At 44.5% G+C, this 14,869-nt stretch overlaps 1 pseudogene; it reads left to right on the top strand.

The window, feature by feature from the left end:
* Positions 1-421: 421 nt before the first annotated feature.
* LOC125910936 (protein SET-like) lies at positions 422-14,496 on the top strand (annotated as a pseudogene).
* The last annotated feature ends 373 nt before the right edge of the window (positions 14,497-14,869 follow it).

Genomic DNA, 14,869 nt, shown 5'->3' with positions numbered 1-14,869 from the left:
TTGCCCTCTCTCTCCAGCCTGCCGGGAGAAAGCACCAGCCACTAGCTCGCCCACCCTCCCAGGCCTTCTGACGTCAGAATGAAGGCCTTACATATCAGGGAATAGTTTGCTATTACCGTAATTGTTTAGTGTCTGAGCTCTCAGACACATGATGCAATACTCTAATTTTTATATAAAGCTAACATTGGATATAGCCAACATTGGTTAGGATATGTTTGGTTGCAAGTGACATAAAACTCAGCTCAAGTAAAAGACCAAGGGCCACCTGCAGCATGATTGGTCTGAGTCCACTAATCATCCAGGAGAGACACATAGGTCAGTGGTCCCACCTGCTGAAGCAGGCTGCCCTAAGCGATGGAGTGAGATCTGTGCTCAGGCAGCTGGGGCGCGGAAGCTGAAAATTACCCACCACGCTGAAGCCATGCACGTGGTCTGGAAGGCTTTGAGGCAGGTCCAGAAGGAGCGGAGCATCCCCCAGAGCTGCCTGCAGTTAGCTAAAACCAGCTGCCAGTGGAAAGGTGGGACTCACATCAGCTCAGCTCATCCAGATCCCATCAAACGTTTCTTGCTAGATTTGTTTTATGTGATTTACAGCTGTGCTGTTTGGCACTTTAAAAAACAGAAAGTTCCCGGGGTGCCTGGGTGGCTTAATCAGTTAAGCATCCAACCTCAGGTCATGATCTCACAGTTTGTGAGTTCGAGCCCCGCATTGGGCTCTGTGCTGACAGCTCGGAGCCTGGAGCCTGCTTCAGAATCTGTATCTCCCTCTCTCTCTGCCCCTCCCCTGCTCATGCTCTGTCTTTGTCTCTCAAAAATGAATAAATGTTAAAAAAAATTGTTTTAATAAACAAACATTTTTTTAAAAGTTTTTTAAATAGAAAGTTCCTTGGCGCACTTGGGTGGCTCAGTCAAGTGTCTGATTCTTGCTTTCGGCTCAGGTCATGATCCCACAGTTTGTGAGTTCGAGCCCTGCATTAGGTGGCTCGGTTGGTGTCCGCTTTGGCTCAGGTCATGACCTCGTGGTTCATGAGTTTGAGCCCTGCATCGGGCTCTGTGTTGACAGATCAGAGCCTGGAGCTGTTTTGGATTCTGTGTCTCCCTCTCTCTCTGACCCTCCCCTGCTCATGCTGTCTCTCTCTTAAAAATAAAATTCAAAACACATTAAATTATAAAAAAAAAAAAAAATCCATGTCAAACTCTGTACCACACACAGCTTATACTTCCTTTTGCACATGAAACGTTTACCACATGTGTGTATTAAGAAGAAAGAAAACATCAAGTATCCTCCAAAGCAGAAATCTGACAGGCCAAACACTATGTCCAGGATACAATAAACCAGAGATTAGTCACAAAAGTAAAGCAAACAACAATCCTAGCCTCCTTCTTAAGTAACTGTCGAGTCAAAGAGAAAATAGAAACTATAATGGTTGATTGTTTTGAATTAGGAATACCACATAATTACGAGATAATGCCAATTTACGTCATTATGACTTCAAAGGTGTTATATGTCAGGCCTTAGCCCTGAAGTCGTGACTATTTGAACATTGTAAAATTTACCAACTTTAAATGCATTCATTTTTTGTAAGAAAAAATACTATAAATAACTGACCTAATATTTCAACTCAAAATGTCAGGGAAAGAACTTTAAAACAAAGCCAGAAAAAAGAAATAAGAAATAATAAAGAGGAAAGTTAACTTTAATAAATGTGAAAGCAGTAGAATTGATAAAGAAATTCAAAAGTTGATTTTTTTTAAGATTTTTTTAATAACTTAAAAAAAATTTTTTTTGTTTGTTTCCATTTGAGAGAGAAAGAGAGAGACAGTGCACGAGCAGGGGAGGGGCAGAGAGAGAGACTGAGACAGAATCTGAAGCAGGCTCCAGGCTCTGGGCTGTCAGCACAGAGCCCAACGTGGGGCTCGAACTCATGAGCCATGAGATGATGACCTGAGCCAAAGTCGGACGCTCAACTGACTGAGCCAGTCAGGTACTCCTTAAGATTTTATTTGTATGTAATCTCTACACTCAACATGGAGCTTGAACCCACAGTTCTGAGATCAAGTCACATGCTCCACCGACTGAGCCAGCCAGGCGCCCCCAAAAGTAGAGTCTTAAACAAAAAAATTAAGCACTTCAATAGTTACAGTTTCTGCCAAATTGAATAAAAGGAGAGAAAAGACAAATGCAATTAGCAAGTTGATGTAATTAACACAGTTTATAATGTAAAATTATAAGAATTACAATTCCCACATGAACATGTGAATAGGTTTTTAAATCTTATTGGAAAGTATGGTTCAAATTAATACAAGAAACAGACTCACAAAGAAAAGAAAATCCTTATGTTCCCCTAAGTGAGGAAGAACCTCAAAGCATTATCAGAGGATCATCTTCCCAGGGGCGCCTTTGTGGCTCAGTTGGTGGAGCAGCCAACTCTTGATTTTGGCTCAGGTCATGATCTCATCGTTTGTGGGATCAATCCCTGTGTCGAGCTCCCTCCCTCTCTCTCTCTCTCTCTCTCAAGATAAATAAATAAGCTTAAAAAAAAATCACCTTCCCAGAGTCCCTGTAGATCATTTGGTCAGTAAGTTCTTTCAGATTCCAAAGAAACAACTCACTCCAGCCTATGTAAGCCACTGCTGATGTGGAAAAGGACAAACTATCCAACCCCTTGTATGAAGTCAGTACAACCCGGATGCGAAACCCAGCAGAGCGAGCCCAGCTGCACGATGCCAGACTCCTGACACACATCCAGAACCCCCTTCCATTTCCTGGTCTTGAGCTCCCGGGTTCTTGCCCTCCCATTTGTCCCTAAATCCTTTTGATCAATAGTCCCCCTTTTCCAGGGCAGACCTAGCCTTCACTTTAATCCCCCCAAGGGGCTTGTGTGCTGGATCATTCTCACCAAAGCTGGGTTTTGCTCGCTGCCTTCCTCATCACACTTAGTGACTTAGACCCGGTTAACCTACTCACCCAACACCCTGTGCCCACACTGCCGCTGAGTGCCTCTGACCCTCTAGCAACCCATGGGCATTGCTGACCAGCTACGGAGCAGAAGGCCCCCTTGGGGGCCTTTTGCATGCCAAGGCTGCCTCTGTTAGGTCTCTGCTAGAGACAGCAGACTAGACAGTGACCATCCTCCCCCCCTGGACATTGCCGATGCCCTCCCCACCCCCCACCTCTGTATTCACCCCACAGCTGTCTCACCAGCACCTCTGCATCTGCACCTCCCTGAGACACATCTCCCCTTCTCATGCCTTGTTCTCTTACAAGGGATGTGGATCCCACAGTGAAATGGCTCAAGTCCCTGGGGGAAATATGGTTCTTTCAGTTTTGCCACAAAGCTTTCCCCTATTCTGGTTGCAGTCACTGGTAACTGACAGAAACCCAACTCCAAACTTGGTCAAGAAAAAAAGAACTTTTAAGTGGATGTAACAAATCTCTAGGGCTTCGGGTATGGCTGGATCCAGGTGCCTAAATGATTGCCTTTCATCTGTTAGCTCTTTTTTTCTCTGAGTTGACTTGATTCTCTAGCAGGCAGCTTCAGACTTAGGTGGTCTTTACAGATCACACTCCCAAAAGAAAAAAAAAGTAAGCAGAGTTAGAAGAAAAAAAAAAAAGGAGATACAGCTTTTGTGATACCAGAGAAGTCATTTCAGACCTCCAGCTATTTATGCCCTACTGTGATATGCCCTACTTGCCCATGCCCATTGCCCTACTTGCCCATGCACACTTCTTGCAGAACTTTCTACAAGGTGTCAGAACGGGGGAAAAATGCAAAGACCTCGATAGTTAAGGATTTAAAGGGAATGCAAAGATGAATCGTCTCTACCAGGCCAGGAAATAGTCTAACCATAACAGAGACAATAAATCAGTGGTCAAACTCCCAGTGCTGTTTCAAAGGTAAGCAAGGCCCTGCATTCCTTACCCAGGATAAGGATCCCGAGACCTCATCCAGTTTATTCCAGCTCTAGGCTCTTGGAGCATCCCCATGACCCTTCTCCTTGTCCAGTTATCTCTGCCTCTTTATAATTTAAAACCTCTACCCAAGAAGGAGCACAAACCTCATTAACATAACATACAATGTGTAGGCATGTTTCCTTAAGACACAGGCATGACCTTATGCCCGTCTCTACGTACGATGACAAAGATCTCCTTTCTGAATGTTCATCCTAAGCCTAAAGAAAAGAAACCCACTCACCCCTGCTCAGGGAGCCACATGGCTTTGGAATTTATTCCCCCCTCATCTCCTTATTTGCCGCAAATAAATTTTCCTCTCTGACAGCTCCGCCCAATGTTATCTCTATCTGTACGTCACCAAGGAGCAAACTCGCATTCATTCAGTTCTGAAATGAGTATCTTTCCGATATTTCTGGCAAACACTCAAGGAGAGATTCTCCTTAGGCCGGCGTGTATCACATATCCAAGCCGGACCAGTGTTTATGGCGAGGAGAACGGAGTCCACTAACCAGGATATCACTGAGGCCCGGGACAGGGTTAGGCCCATCCAATCCACATGGCCCAAGCAGGATTACAATGAAAGGGGGCTGTCAAGGAAGGATGGATTCCCCAAGGAAGGGGTTAAGAGCAAACAAAAATGACAAACTCAGCCTGCAGCGCCCCAGGCTGGGACAGATTACAGCTGACCCTCACACTCTGCTCAGGATCTGATGCTTCACACCCTTGGCCCCCAGATGAGCCTGGACCCTCCACCAAACCCTTTTCTCAAGAGATTGTTTTCCTCTTGGGAACTTTTTTTTTTTAAAGTAATCTCTGTGCCCAAGGTGGGGCTTGAACTCATGATCCCGAGATCAAGAGTCGCGTGCTCCACAGACTGAGCAATCTGGCTTCCATTCTCTGCCCCCCAAAGCCCATCAGGATTGTTCATTCGTGACTGACCTCCAATTTAAACAGGTTCATGGATCTCCCCATGGGGCTTTCAGGTCTATGCAAATCTGGAATTGCAGCTTGGACATCAGATTCTGAGTGAAGGAAAGAGGAACCCAGAGCAGAAAGAACAGGAATTTCCATTCTCTTTGCGCAAGAAGGGGGCCTGCTTTCCAGAACTGAACCTGGGTAGTGAGCTATTGGTACCTAACAAACTATACCAAACTTTAACAACCCAAAACAACAAAAAACATCTCTGGAACTTGGGAGCAAATTAAGTGGATTCACCAAACACAGAAGTTCTAAATGAAAGATTATACAATACAGTTTAGTAGCATATTAAAAGTTCAATAGGGCAAAGGATCTGAATAGATATTTCTCAAAGAAGATAAACAGCCAATAAGCACACGAAAAGATATTTAACATCACTAGTCATTAGGGAAGCAAATCAAACCCAGAATGAGGTATCACTTAGGTATCTCATTAGGATGGCTCTTCTCCATGAGGATGGCTAATAAAAAAAGAAAGGGGGGTGGGCCTGGCTGGCTCAGTTGGTAGAACATGTGACTCTTGATCTCAGGGTCATGAGTTCAAGCCCCGCATTGGTCATGGAGCCCACTTGTGGGGGAAAAAAGGGAGGGGGAGGGAAGAACAAGTGTCGGCAAGGATACGGAGCACTTGGAACCCTCGTGCGTTGATTGGTGGGAATGTAAAACGATGTAGCCACTATGGAAAACAGTTTGGTGGTTCCTCAGAAACCACTTGATGCAACAATTTTAATTCCAGGTATATACCCAAAAGAACTGAAAGCAGGGACTCAAACAGATACTTGTACATCGGTGCTCATGCAGCATTATTCACAATAACCCAAAGGTGGAAGCAGGCCCCAAAGTCCATCAGTAGATGAATTGATAAAGAAAACGTGGTCTATCCATACAGTGGGATAACTGAATGAAATTGCCACAACGTGGTACATACACGCTGCAACACGGATGAAAACCTCACGCTAAGTGACATAGAACAGACACAAAAAGACAAATACCGTCTGATTCCACTTACATGAATCAGGTACCTAGAGTACCTAGAGTACCTAGATTAGCCTAGAGTAGGTACCTAGAGTAGCCAAATTCATAGAGACAGAGAGTGGAGTCGAGGTTACCAAGGGAAGTGAGGAGAGGAGGGAGTGTTTAAAGGGCACAGAATTTATGTTGGGGATGATGAAAAAGTTCTGAAGTTGGATGCTGGTGATGGTTGCACAGCTCTGTAAATGTATTTAAGGCCACTGAACTGTACGCTTTAAAAAGATTAAAATGACAAATTTTGTGTAATGTATATTTTACCACAATAGTAGATAGATGATAGATAATTAAAAAAAAAATTTTTTTTGTATGTTTATTTATTTTTGAGGGACAGAGACAGAGCGTGAGCCGGGGAGGGGCAGAGAGAGAGGGAGACACAGAATCCCAAGCAGGCTCCAGGCTCTGAACTGTCAGCACAGAGCCCAGTGCTGGGTCCCTTCCTGGAGTCTGGCCACAGGTTGTACTCCCGCCGCCCCAGAGACAGGCCAATGAGAGGGTACAAAAGCCCTACCCCTGCCTCCATCCGGAACAATCTGAGGGATAGTCCCAGCTCCAGAGCTCCCATGGGAACTGAGACCTCCATTTCAGCTGCATCCCAGCCCAGCTGTTCCTGTCCCCCATCTCCCTCTCTCCCCCCTCCTCCCCCCTCTCCCCTCCTCCTCCCACCCTTCCTCCCCCCACCCCCCGGCGCTGAGCCTGAGAGCCCTGCCCAGTAAACCTCCTTTTGCAAATTTCCCTCTCAGAGTCTGGGTCCCGGAGACCTGCCCAGTGACTCCCCTTATACTTGGTCCAAAAAACTGAACCTCAATCTGATCTATTGTCTAGAAATACGAGGGGGCAGAGAACATGGTAAACACCACCCACAGGGACGTAATCAGCAAAACCAAGAGGAGGCCCATTCTGCAGGCAAATTACTTGATGTCATCGATGAAGAAACAGCAAGAAAAATGAAAAGAGGGAAGGAAAATTCACAGACTGAAAGAGCCTCCAGGGGCTCCTGGGTGGCTCAGTCAGTTGAGCGTCTGATTCTTGATTTCAGCTCAGATCCTGGTCTCACAGTTCATGGGATCGAGCCCCAAGATGGGCTCTGAGCTGACAACACAGAGTCTGCTTGGGATTCTCTCTCTCCCTCTCTCTCTGCCCCTCCTCCGTTCTCTCTCTCTCTCTCAAAACAAATAAACTCGAAAAGAAAGAAAGAAGGAAAGAAAGAAAGAAAGAAAGAAAGAAAGAAAGAAACTCCAAAGCCATGTGTGCCTCCTTTGAATGCAGGTTTGATAAGGGAAGTGAAAAAAAAAAAAAAATGATGAGCTAATCAAGTAAATCTGAACACTGAATATTTGATGACAGCAAGGAATTAGTGTTTAACTTGTAAGATGTGATAATGGAATTATTGTTTTATTAAAAGAATCATTAACCTTTAAAGATACATATTGAAATATCTTAAACAAATTAATATAATGTTGGAAATATGTGGACAAAATATTGGGAAAATTGGAAATACGGATGAAATTATATAATATAGAAAATATATTTCAAAAATTTCTGAGGGTTGTGGGAAGGATGAGGGACAAATGAAACAAATTTGGACAAAGCTGGGGGCCGTGGGGTAGCAGGTTCTTTTTTCTGGTCTTTCTACTTTAATATGTGCTTGACAATGTCTCTAATAAATTTATTTTTATTTTTATTTTTTGAATTTTTTGAGAGAGATCATGCAGGTAAGCAAGCAGGGGAGAGACAGGAGAGAGAGAGAGATTGAGAGAGAGAATCTCAAGCAGACTCCATGCCTGGCTTATGGCCCAACTCAGGGCTGGATCTCATGACGGTGAGATCATGACCTGAGCAAAATCAAGATTTGCACACTTAACCGACTGAGCCACCCAGGCGCCCCAAAAGATTTTTTTAAAACATCAATTTGAACATAAAAGTTGGCATCCTATGTAATGGTAAAACACTTGGGTGGTTCTCAGCATGATCAAACGTATTCCCTCGAGGCCACAATCATGAGCTAACTAGGTCTGGAAGTCACAAAGCAAAAAGATGTGAAACAAGAAAACGGACACAAGAAATAGGACTAGTGAAAAGGAAGTTATGTGATTTGCAGATGACACAGTTGACTACTACAGAAAAACCAAATCAAGTGAAATACGTCACACTTATGACAGTGTAGCAAAGAGACTAAATGCGAGAAGAATAGACATGTGGGTTTTTTTGTTCTTTTTAAATGTTTATTTTTGAGAGAGCACAAGCGGGGAGGGACAAAGGGAGAGGGAGACACAGAATCCGAAGCAGGCTCCAGGCTCTCAGCTGTCAGCACAGAGCCCAACGCGGGGCTCGAACCCACCAACTTCAAGACCATGACCTGAGTGGAAACCAAGAGTCAGACACTTAACCACTGAGCCACCCAGGTGCCCTAAGACATGTTTTCTGATATGTTAATAATATTCAATTAGATTACATAATGGTGGGAAAGACTCTATCAAAATAACCAGGAAAAAACATTACTAGGGGGCGCCTGGGTGGCTCAGTTGGTTAAGCATCTATTGATTTCGGCTCAGATCATGATCTCATGGTTTGAGTTCGAGCCCCGAGTTGAGCTCTGTGCTGACAGTGCAGAACCTGCCTGGGATTTTCTCTCTCTCCCTCTCTCTTTGCCCCTCCCCCGCTATCTCACACACTCTCTCTCTCTCAAAAGAAATAAAAAATTTTTTTTAATAAAATAAGAGGAGAAACATGCAATTCTCCTTTAAAAAATTATTAGGATAAAAAAAACATTATTTGGATTGGCCTTAATAATAAATGTAAGAGATGTGTGAAGAAAGGTAAATTTTTTTCTTAGTGATATAAGTCACCTGTTCCAGGATGGAAAACTGACGGTTGTAAGAATGTCGGTCTTTCCAAATTAATGTTAGTGTTTTAATACAATTCTAACCAAAATGTGGGGAGTCTTTTATGCCATTATTGAAACATACGGACATACAATAATTTCACGTACTGAAAGTGGATAACGTAATAAGTCTGACATGCATACTCATGTCAAACCATGACCACAGTCAAGAGAGCGGACCACCCATCACTTGTGCCCCTAGGCACTCTCTCCCTTCTTTCCTTCTTTGCCTCCCCCTCTCCCTTCCCTGGTCTTCAGCAACCACTGATCTGCTTCCTACCATCATGGATCAGTTTGCATTTTCTGGAATTTTATAGCTGTGCAATCATCTATATAGCACCTACTCTTTTTCATCTAACTGCTTTTACCTAGCATAATTATTTACAAATCCACCCACCCTGTTGTGCATATCAATAGCTCCTTTTCAGTCTTGTTTTTTTTTTTTTTTTTCCTAAGTAAGCTCTACATTGAATGTGGGGCTTGAACTCACAACCAAGATATCAAGAGTCGTATGCTGTATGGACTGAGCCAGCCAGGCGCCCCTCAACAGCTCCTTTTCATTGTTGAGTGGTATTTCATTGTATGGATATACTAAATTTTATATCTTTTTTATTTTTTATTAATCTTTGAGAGAGAGAGAAAGAGGACAAGTGGGGAGGGGTAGAGAGAGAGGGAGACACAGAATCTGAAGCAGGCTCCAGGCTCTGAGCTGTCAGCACAGAGCCCGACCCGGGGCCCGAACCCGCGAACCATGAGATCATGACCGGAGCCAAAGTCGGATGCTTTAACCGACTGAGCCTCCCAGGCGCCCCATGGATATACTAACTTGTAATCAGTAGTTGAACTTGCAAATATGAAATCTAAGAATAATGAAGGTCAGCTGTATATACTGAAATGTATTACAAGGAACTGCCTCTCACGACTGTGGGGGCTGCCAGAGGGGGCTGGCAAGCCCAGAATCCACAAGGGCAACCCGTCAAGAAGGGCTGGCTAGAACTCCACGCCCACAAGAGTTGAACTACACAGGCAGAATTTCTTCTTTCGGGAATCTTCCACCCTGCTCTTTAAAGCCTTTCAACTGTTTGAATTAGGCCCCCTCAGATTATGTAGGATAATCTCTCTTAACATCAATTGCCTATAAACTTTCATCACCTCACCAAACACCTTCCTGGCAACACCTAGGCTAGTTCTGACTCCAGAACTGGGGGCTGTAGCCTAGCCAGGTTGAGACATCAAAAGGCCATCACAGTCACTGGACGAAACCACGCTGTAGCTGCAATACTGAAGACAGAGGACTATGATAAAAGCTACGTATTATCCCGCTTCACGTTTAATAACGAACATGACAGAACACAAGAGCCAGTGTTCTTGTGCTGGAAAAATCTCGCGAATGAATGGGAGAATAAAACCGGCGACACTGAAAGGGCATGGCACGTCTGGCCCTCCCCAAAAAAATGCATTTAAAGATGCAGGGGGTTTTGTTTAAGGAGAGCTCAATTCGGGAAAAATTGGAACACTCCCGACACTGGATGGGCTCACAATAAGCTTTTACTGCCGCGGGCTCTGAAACTGCTCAGCCGAAGACAAATCTCCCACACTGTTCGAGAGACGTGTGGAAGGCAAGGGCGTGCGCGAGGAAATTAACGAGCTACTTTTTGGGTTGGATCAGAGGACAGCAGTGGAAGCAGTTCCTTGTCGAACGGTGTGATATGTTCTAGAATAGATGACCTTTCTTTTACCAGTGGAAGCAGGTCGTTGAGGAAACAGCCTCGCTTTCCCCTCCAGCAGGCAAATGGACGAAACCGCAGACCCCTCTCAGCGAGGGGGCATCTCCTTGCTTTTGGTCACGAGGGACGCGCTGCCGCTTTCTTACTTTGTGAGTCGCCCCGTGCAAACTACAAAGGCTGTCGACGTTTTGGAAGCGCTAAACACGTTTTTTGCCAAATCGGTTGTGCCTGGAAAGAAACGCTTCATTCTCTGGCCAGATGGACCTCCCGCAAAGCTTATTTTGCAAACTCGAGTGATAAAGAGAGCTCTGCACGTCGTCATCGCTCAATGCTTTTTACGCACAGGCAGTAGAGACTTGCCCAATATCTCTGCGAGATGTCTTGTCAACATTCATCAAAGTCATCAACTCTGTCGGAAGCAGGTCCCTCCATCACTGCATTTGAAAAAGTTTACGAGGAAATGGGAAAACAGTTTATAGAGGGCTTCTCACTGGCTTTTAAAGAACAAGTTCTTTTTTATTTTTTAATGTCTTTAAATATTTATTTTTGAGAGAGAGAGAGAGACAGAGAGACAGAGTGAGCAGGAGAGGGGCAGAGAGAGAGAGAACAGAATCCCAAGCAGGCTTCAGGCTCTGAGCTGTCGGCACAGAGCCCGATGTAGGACTCAAACCCATGAACTATGAGATCAGGACCTGAGGTGAAGTCGGGGGCTTAACCGACTGAGCCACCCAGGCACCCCAGAATGTTACTATTCTTTGAGAAAACCCTGTCTTCACCTAGTGAAGCAAGCCTTGGATGCTTAGATATATATCTATCCAAATCAAGATTTTCTGGACTTATACCAGAAAAAAAGAAAGCTGTTACAAACATTTTCATACAATTTTTGTGTGTGTGGACACATTTTAATTTCTCCTGAGTAAATACTTAGAAACAGAACTGGAGTCATAGCGTAGGTATATGTTTAACTTTACAGTATTATAAACTGTCGGTGTAGCTGTATGTTGAATTTTATAATAAACGGCCACTTTCCAAAATGGCCGTACCATTTGACATTTTACTGGCAATGAGTAAGAGATTTGACTCTATAGCCTTGACAACATTTGCCCTGCCAGTAGTCTTAACTTTAGCCATGCTGGTGGGTAGACAGTGGTATCTCTTTGTGGTTTTGATTTGTATTTCTCTGATGGCTAATGATGTTGAGCACTTTTTCATGTGCTTTTTTTTTTTTTTTTTTTTTTTTTGCAAATTCAGATGTCTTCTTTTATAAAGTGTCTGTTTAAGACTAGTCTTTTTATTGGGTTATCTTTTTCTTGAGGACTTATAATCCTTTATAGTTTATGGGTACAAATCCTTTATCGGGAATTCATTTGTGAATATTTTCTCCCAACTTATGGTTGTCTTTTCATTTTCTTGACAGTGTCTCCTGATGAGGGGCACCTGGCTGACTCAGTCAGTGGAGCGTGCGACTCTTGATCTCTGGGTTGTGAGTGAGAATCCCACGATGGGTGTAGAGATTGCTTTAAAAAATAAAATCTTAAAAATAAATAAATAGGGGCGCCTGGGTGGCTCAGTCGGTTAAGCGGCCGACTTCGGCTAAGGTCATGATCTCGCGGTCCGTGGGTTCGAGCCCCGCGTCGGGCTCTGTGCTGACAGCTCGGAGCCTGGAGCCTGTTTCAGATTCTGTGTCTCCCTCTCTCTGACCCTCCCCCATTCATGCTCTGTCTCTCTCTGTCTCAAAAATAAATAAACGTTAAAAAAAAATTGTTTTTTAAATCTTTAAAAAATAAATAAATAAATAAAACACAAAACAAACAAACAGTGCCTTCCGATGAGCAGACATTTTAATTTTTTTTTTAATGTTTATTTATTTTTGAGACAGAGAGAGACAGAGCATGAACGGGAGAGGGCCAGACAGAGAGGGAGACACAGAATCCGAAGCAGGCTCCAGGCTCCGAGCTGTCAGCACAGAGCCCGACGCGGGGCTCGAACTCACGGACCGTGAGATCATGGCCTGAGCCAAGTCGGACGCTTAACTGACTGAGCCACCCAGGCGCCCCCCGATGAGCAGACATTTTAATTTTGATGAAGTCCCATTTAACATTTTTCCCCATTTATAGTTAATGCCTTTTGTATCCTAAGAAATCTTTCCCTACCCTAAGCCATAAAGATATTCTCCTTTGTTTTCTTCTAGAAGTTTTGTAGTTCTATGTTTTGTATTCAGGTCTGTGATCCACCGTGCATTAATTTTTATATATAGGGTGGAGTAAAAGTTGAGGTTCATTTTTTTTAAATATAAATAACCTAGTTTTCTAAACACTATTTGTTGAGAAGACTGTCTTTTCCCCCCATTGAATGCCTTAATGCCATTTTAAAAAATCAATCAAATCAATATATGAGGAATTACTTCCAGAATACCTTCTCTATTTCATTGATATATTTATCCTCACAACAGTAAGGCACTGCCTTGGTTTCTGCAGCTTTCTAATAAATCTTGAATTCATTTAGTGTGAGTCCTCCAGCTTTGTTTCTTTTATTTTTCAAGGCTATTTTAGCTATTCTAGTCCTTTGCATTTCCATACTTTTAAGTCATCTTGTCAACGTCCACTAAAAACGTTGCCGAGATATGATGATTGGATTGAATCTATAAATAAATTTGGAGAGGATGACGTCTTAACAATATTGTGTCTTCTCATCCACAAACGGGGTATATCTCTCCAGTTCCCTAGTTATTTCAGTTCTCGCAATGTCTTCTCATCTTTTGCTGCAGTTATTTTGGCGGTGAGGAAGATGCATGGGAGGAGGCTCCCGCCGGGACAGCAGCCGCGCGTGTGGTGAGGGAGGGAGCGGCGAGTAGCGGCCGCCAGGGCGGCGCCCGAGAGCGGGGTGGTGCGCGGACTGGAGAGCCGAGTGGGCCCCCCCTCTGCCTGCCCTTCTCTTCCGGTCCGCACGCGAGACCCTGAGCAGCACCTTGGGCCAAAATCCATGAAAGGGCGCCCGACGCTAACCACAAGGGGGCGCACGAGCCCTCAGAAAAAGAACAGCAAGAAGCAACTGAACATATGGATGAAGTACAAAATGCAATAGTCAGACTTAATGGCCAAGCCAGTAAGGAGACTTTGCAAAGACAACAGAAACATAACAAACCCCGCCAACCATTTTTTCAGGAGGGGTCGGAGCTGGTGGCCCAAATTCCACATCTGGGGGGAACGACATTTGTCAGCCATCCTCAAGTATCTGCACCTTTTAGGGAGGAGGATGAAGATGTGAGCATTGTTCGCCAAGAGTGGAAGCGACAGAACTTCAAGGTATTAAATCAGGTGACAGAATAGATTTTTATCTTGGTGAAAACCTCACTTCGAAAACAAAGTGCTTTCCAAAGAAGTTCATCGGAGTGTTGATCCACCCCCAGGGCTCACGGAAGTCAAGTGGAAATCTGGAAAGGATTTGGCAAAACGTTCAAGTCAGACTCAGAATCAAGCCAGCAGGAGGAGAGAGCGTGGGAGCCAGAGGGTGTCCTCCTCTGGTTTACTGACCAGTCTGCGCAGGTGCGGGTGAGCGGGGCAGGGCAATCAGAGAGGACATGTGGCAAATCCATGGCAGCACTCCTTGGCTCCCGACATGGATGATGAAGAAGAGGAAGGAGAAGATGATGACGGAGGAGGAGGAATGGAAGATATTGACAAAGTGAGGATGAAGATGATGTTGAGCGGGAGGAAGGGGAAGGACGAGGAGGGAGAAGCAGACTCATGGAACAGGGATGGATTCCAGCCTTCCTTCCTAAATCGTCTCCAGTTCCTGGGAGCAAGTTGCAGCCTTTTTTCCCCCCCTCTCCTCTTGTGCTCTGTCGCCCTGTTTTTTGAGGTCCCGTTTCTCTCTTTTACACCAGCAAAGGCTCTCAACTATCTGGGGAGGAAAAAACCTTGAGCAGAATACATTGGGGGGGAAAAATCTCTACTCCTTTCTGTTCCAAATTCATTTTCATCCCTTCCTGTCTCAACAAAAACTTTATGGAATCAACACCACCGGGGAGCGGGGAACAAAACCAAACCACCTTCTGCTCCCTTAATTCGCTGGCCGCTGAAGGGCACTAGGCCCCTGTGTAGAAGGGCATAGAAGTCTAGCTTTTCCCCTCCTATCTCTGTCTGTGGGCTAAGAGATTACACTGCGTCTCCATGTGTGCGTATAGACGGTTGGCATTTACCAACGTGTATCAGTCCACCTTCTCTTGTGTAAGAAAAAAATTTTTTAGGGGCACCCTGGTGGCTCGGTTAGTTAAGAGCGTCTGACTCGATTTCAG

The sequence above is a fragment of the Panthera uncia genome (assembly GCF_023721935.1).
Source record: "Panthera uncia isolate 11264 chromosome C1 unlocalized genomic scaffold, Puncia_PCG_1.0 HiC_scaffold_3, whole genome shotgun sequence".
NCBI classification, from domain to species: domain Eukaryota; kingdom Metazoa; phylum Chordata; class Mammalia; order Carnivora; family Felidae; genus Panthera; species Panthera uncia.
Note: the sequence above shows the minus strand (reverse complement) of the source record. Positions and strands in the feature narration are given on the sequence as shown.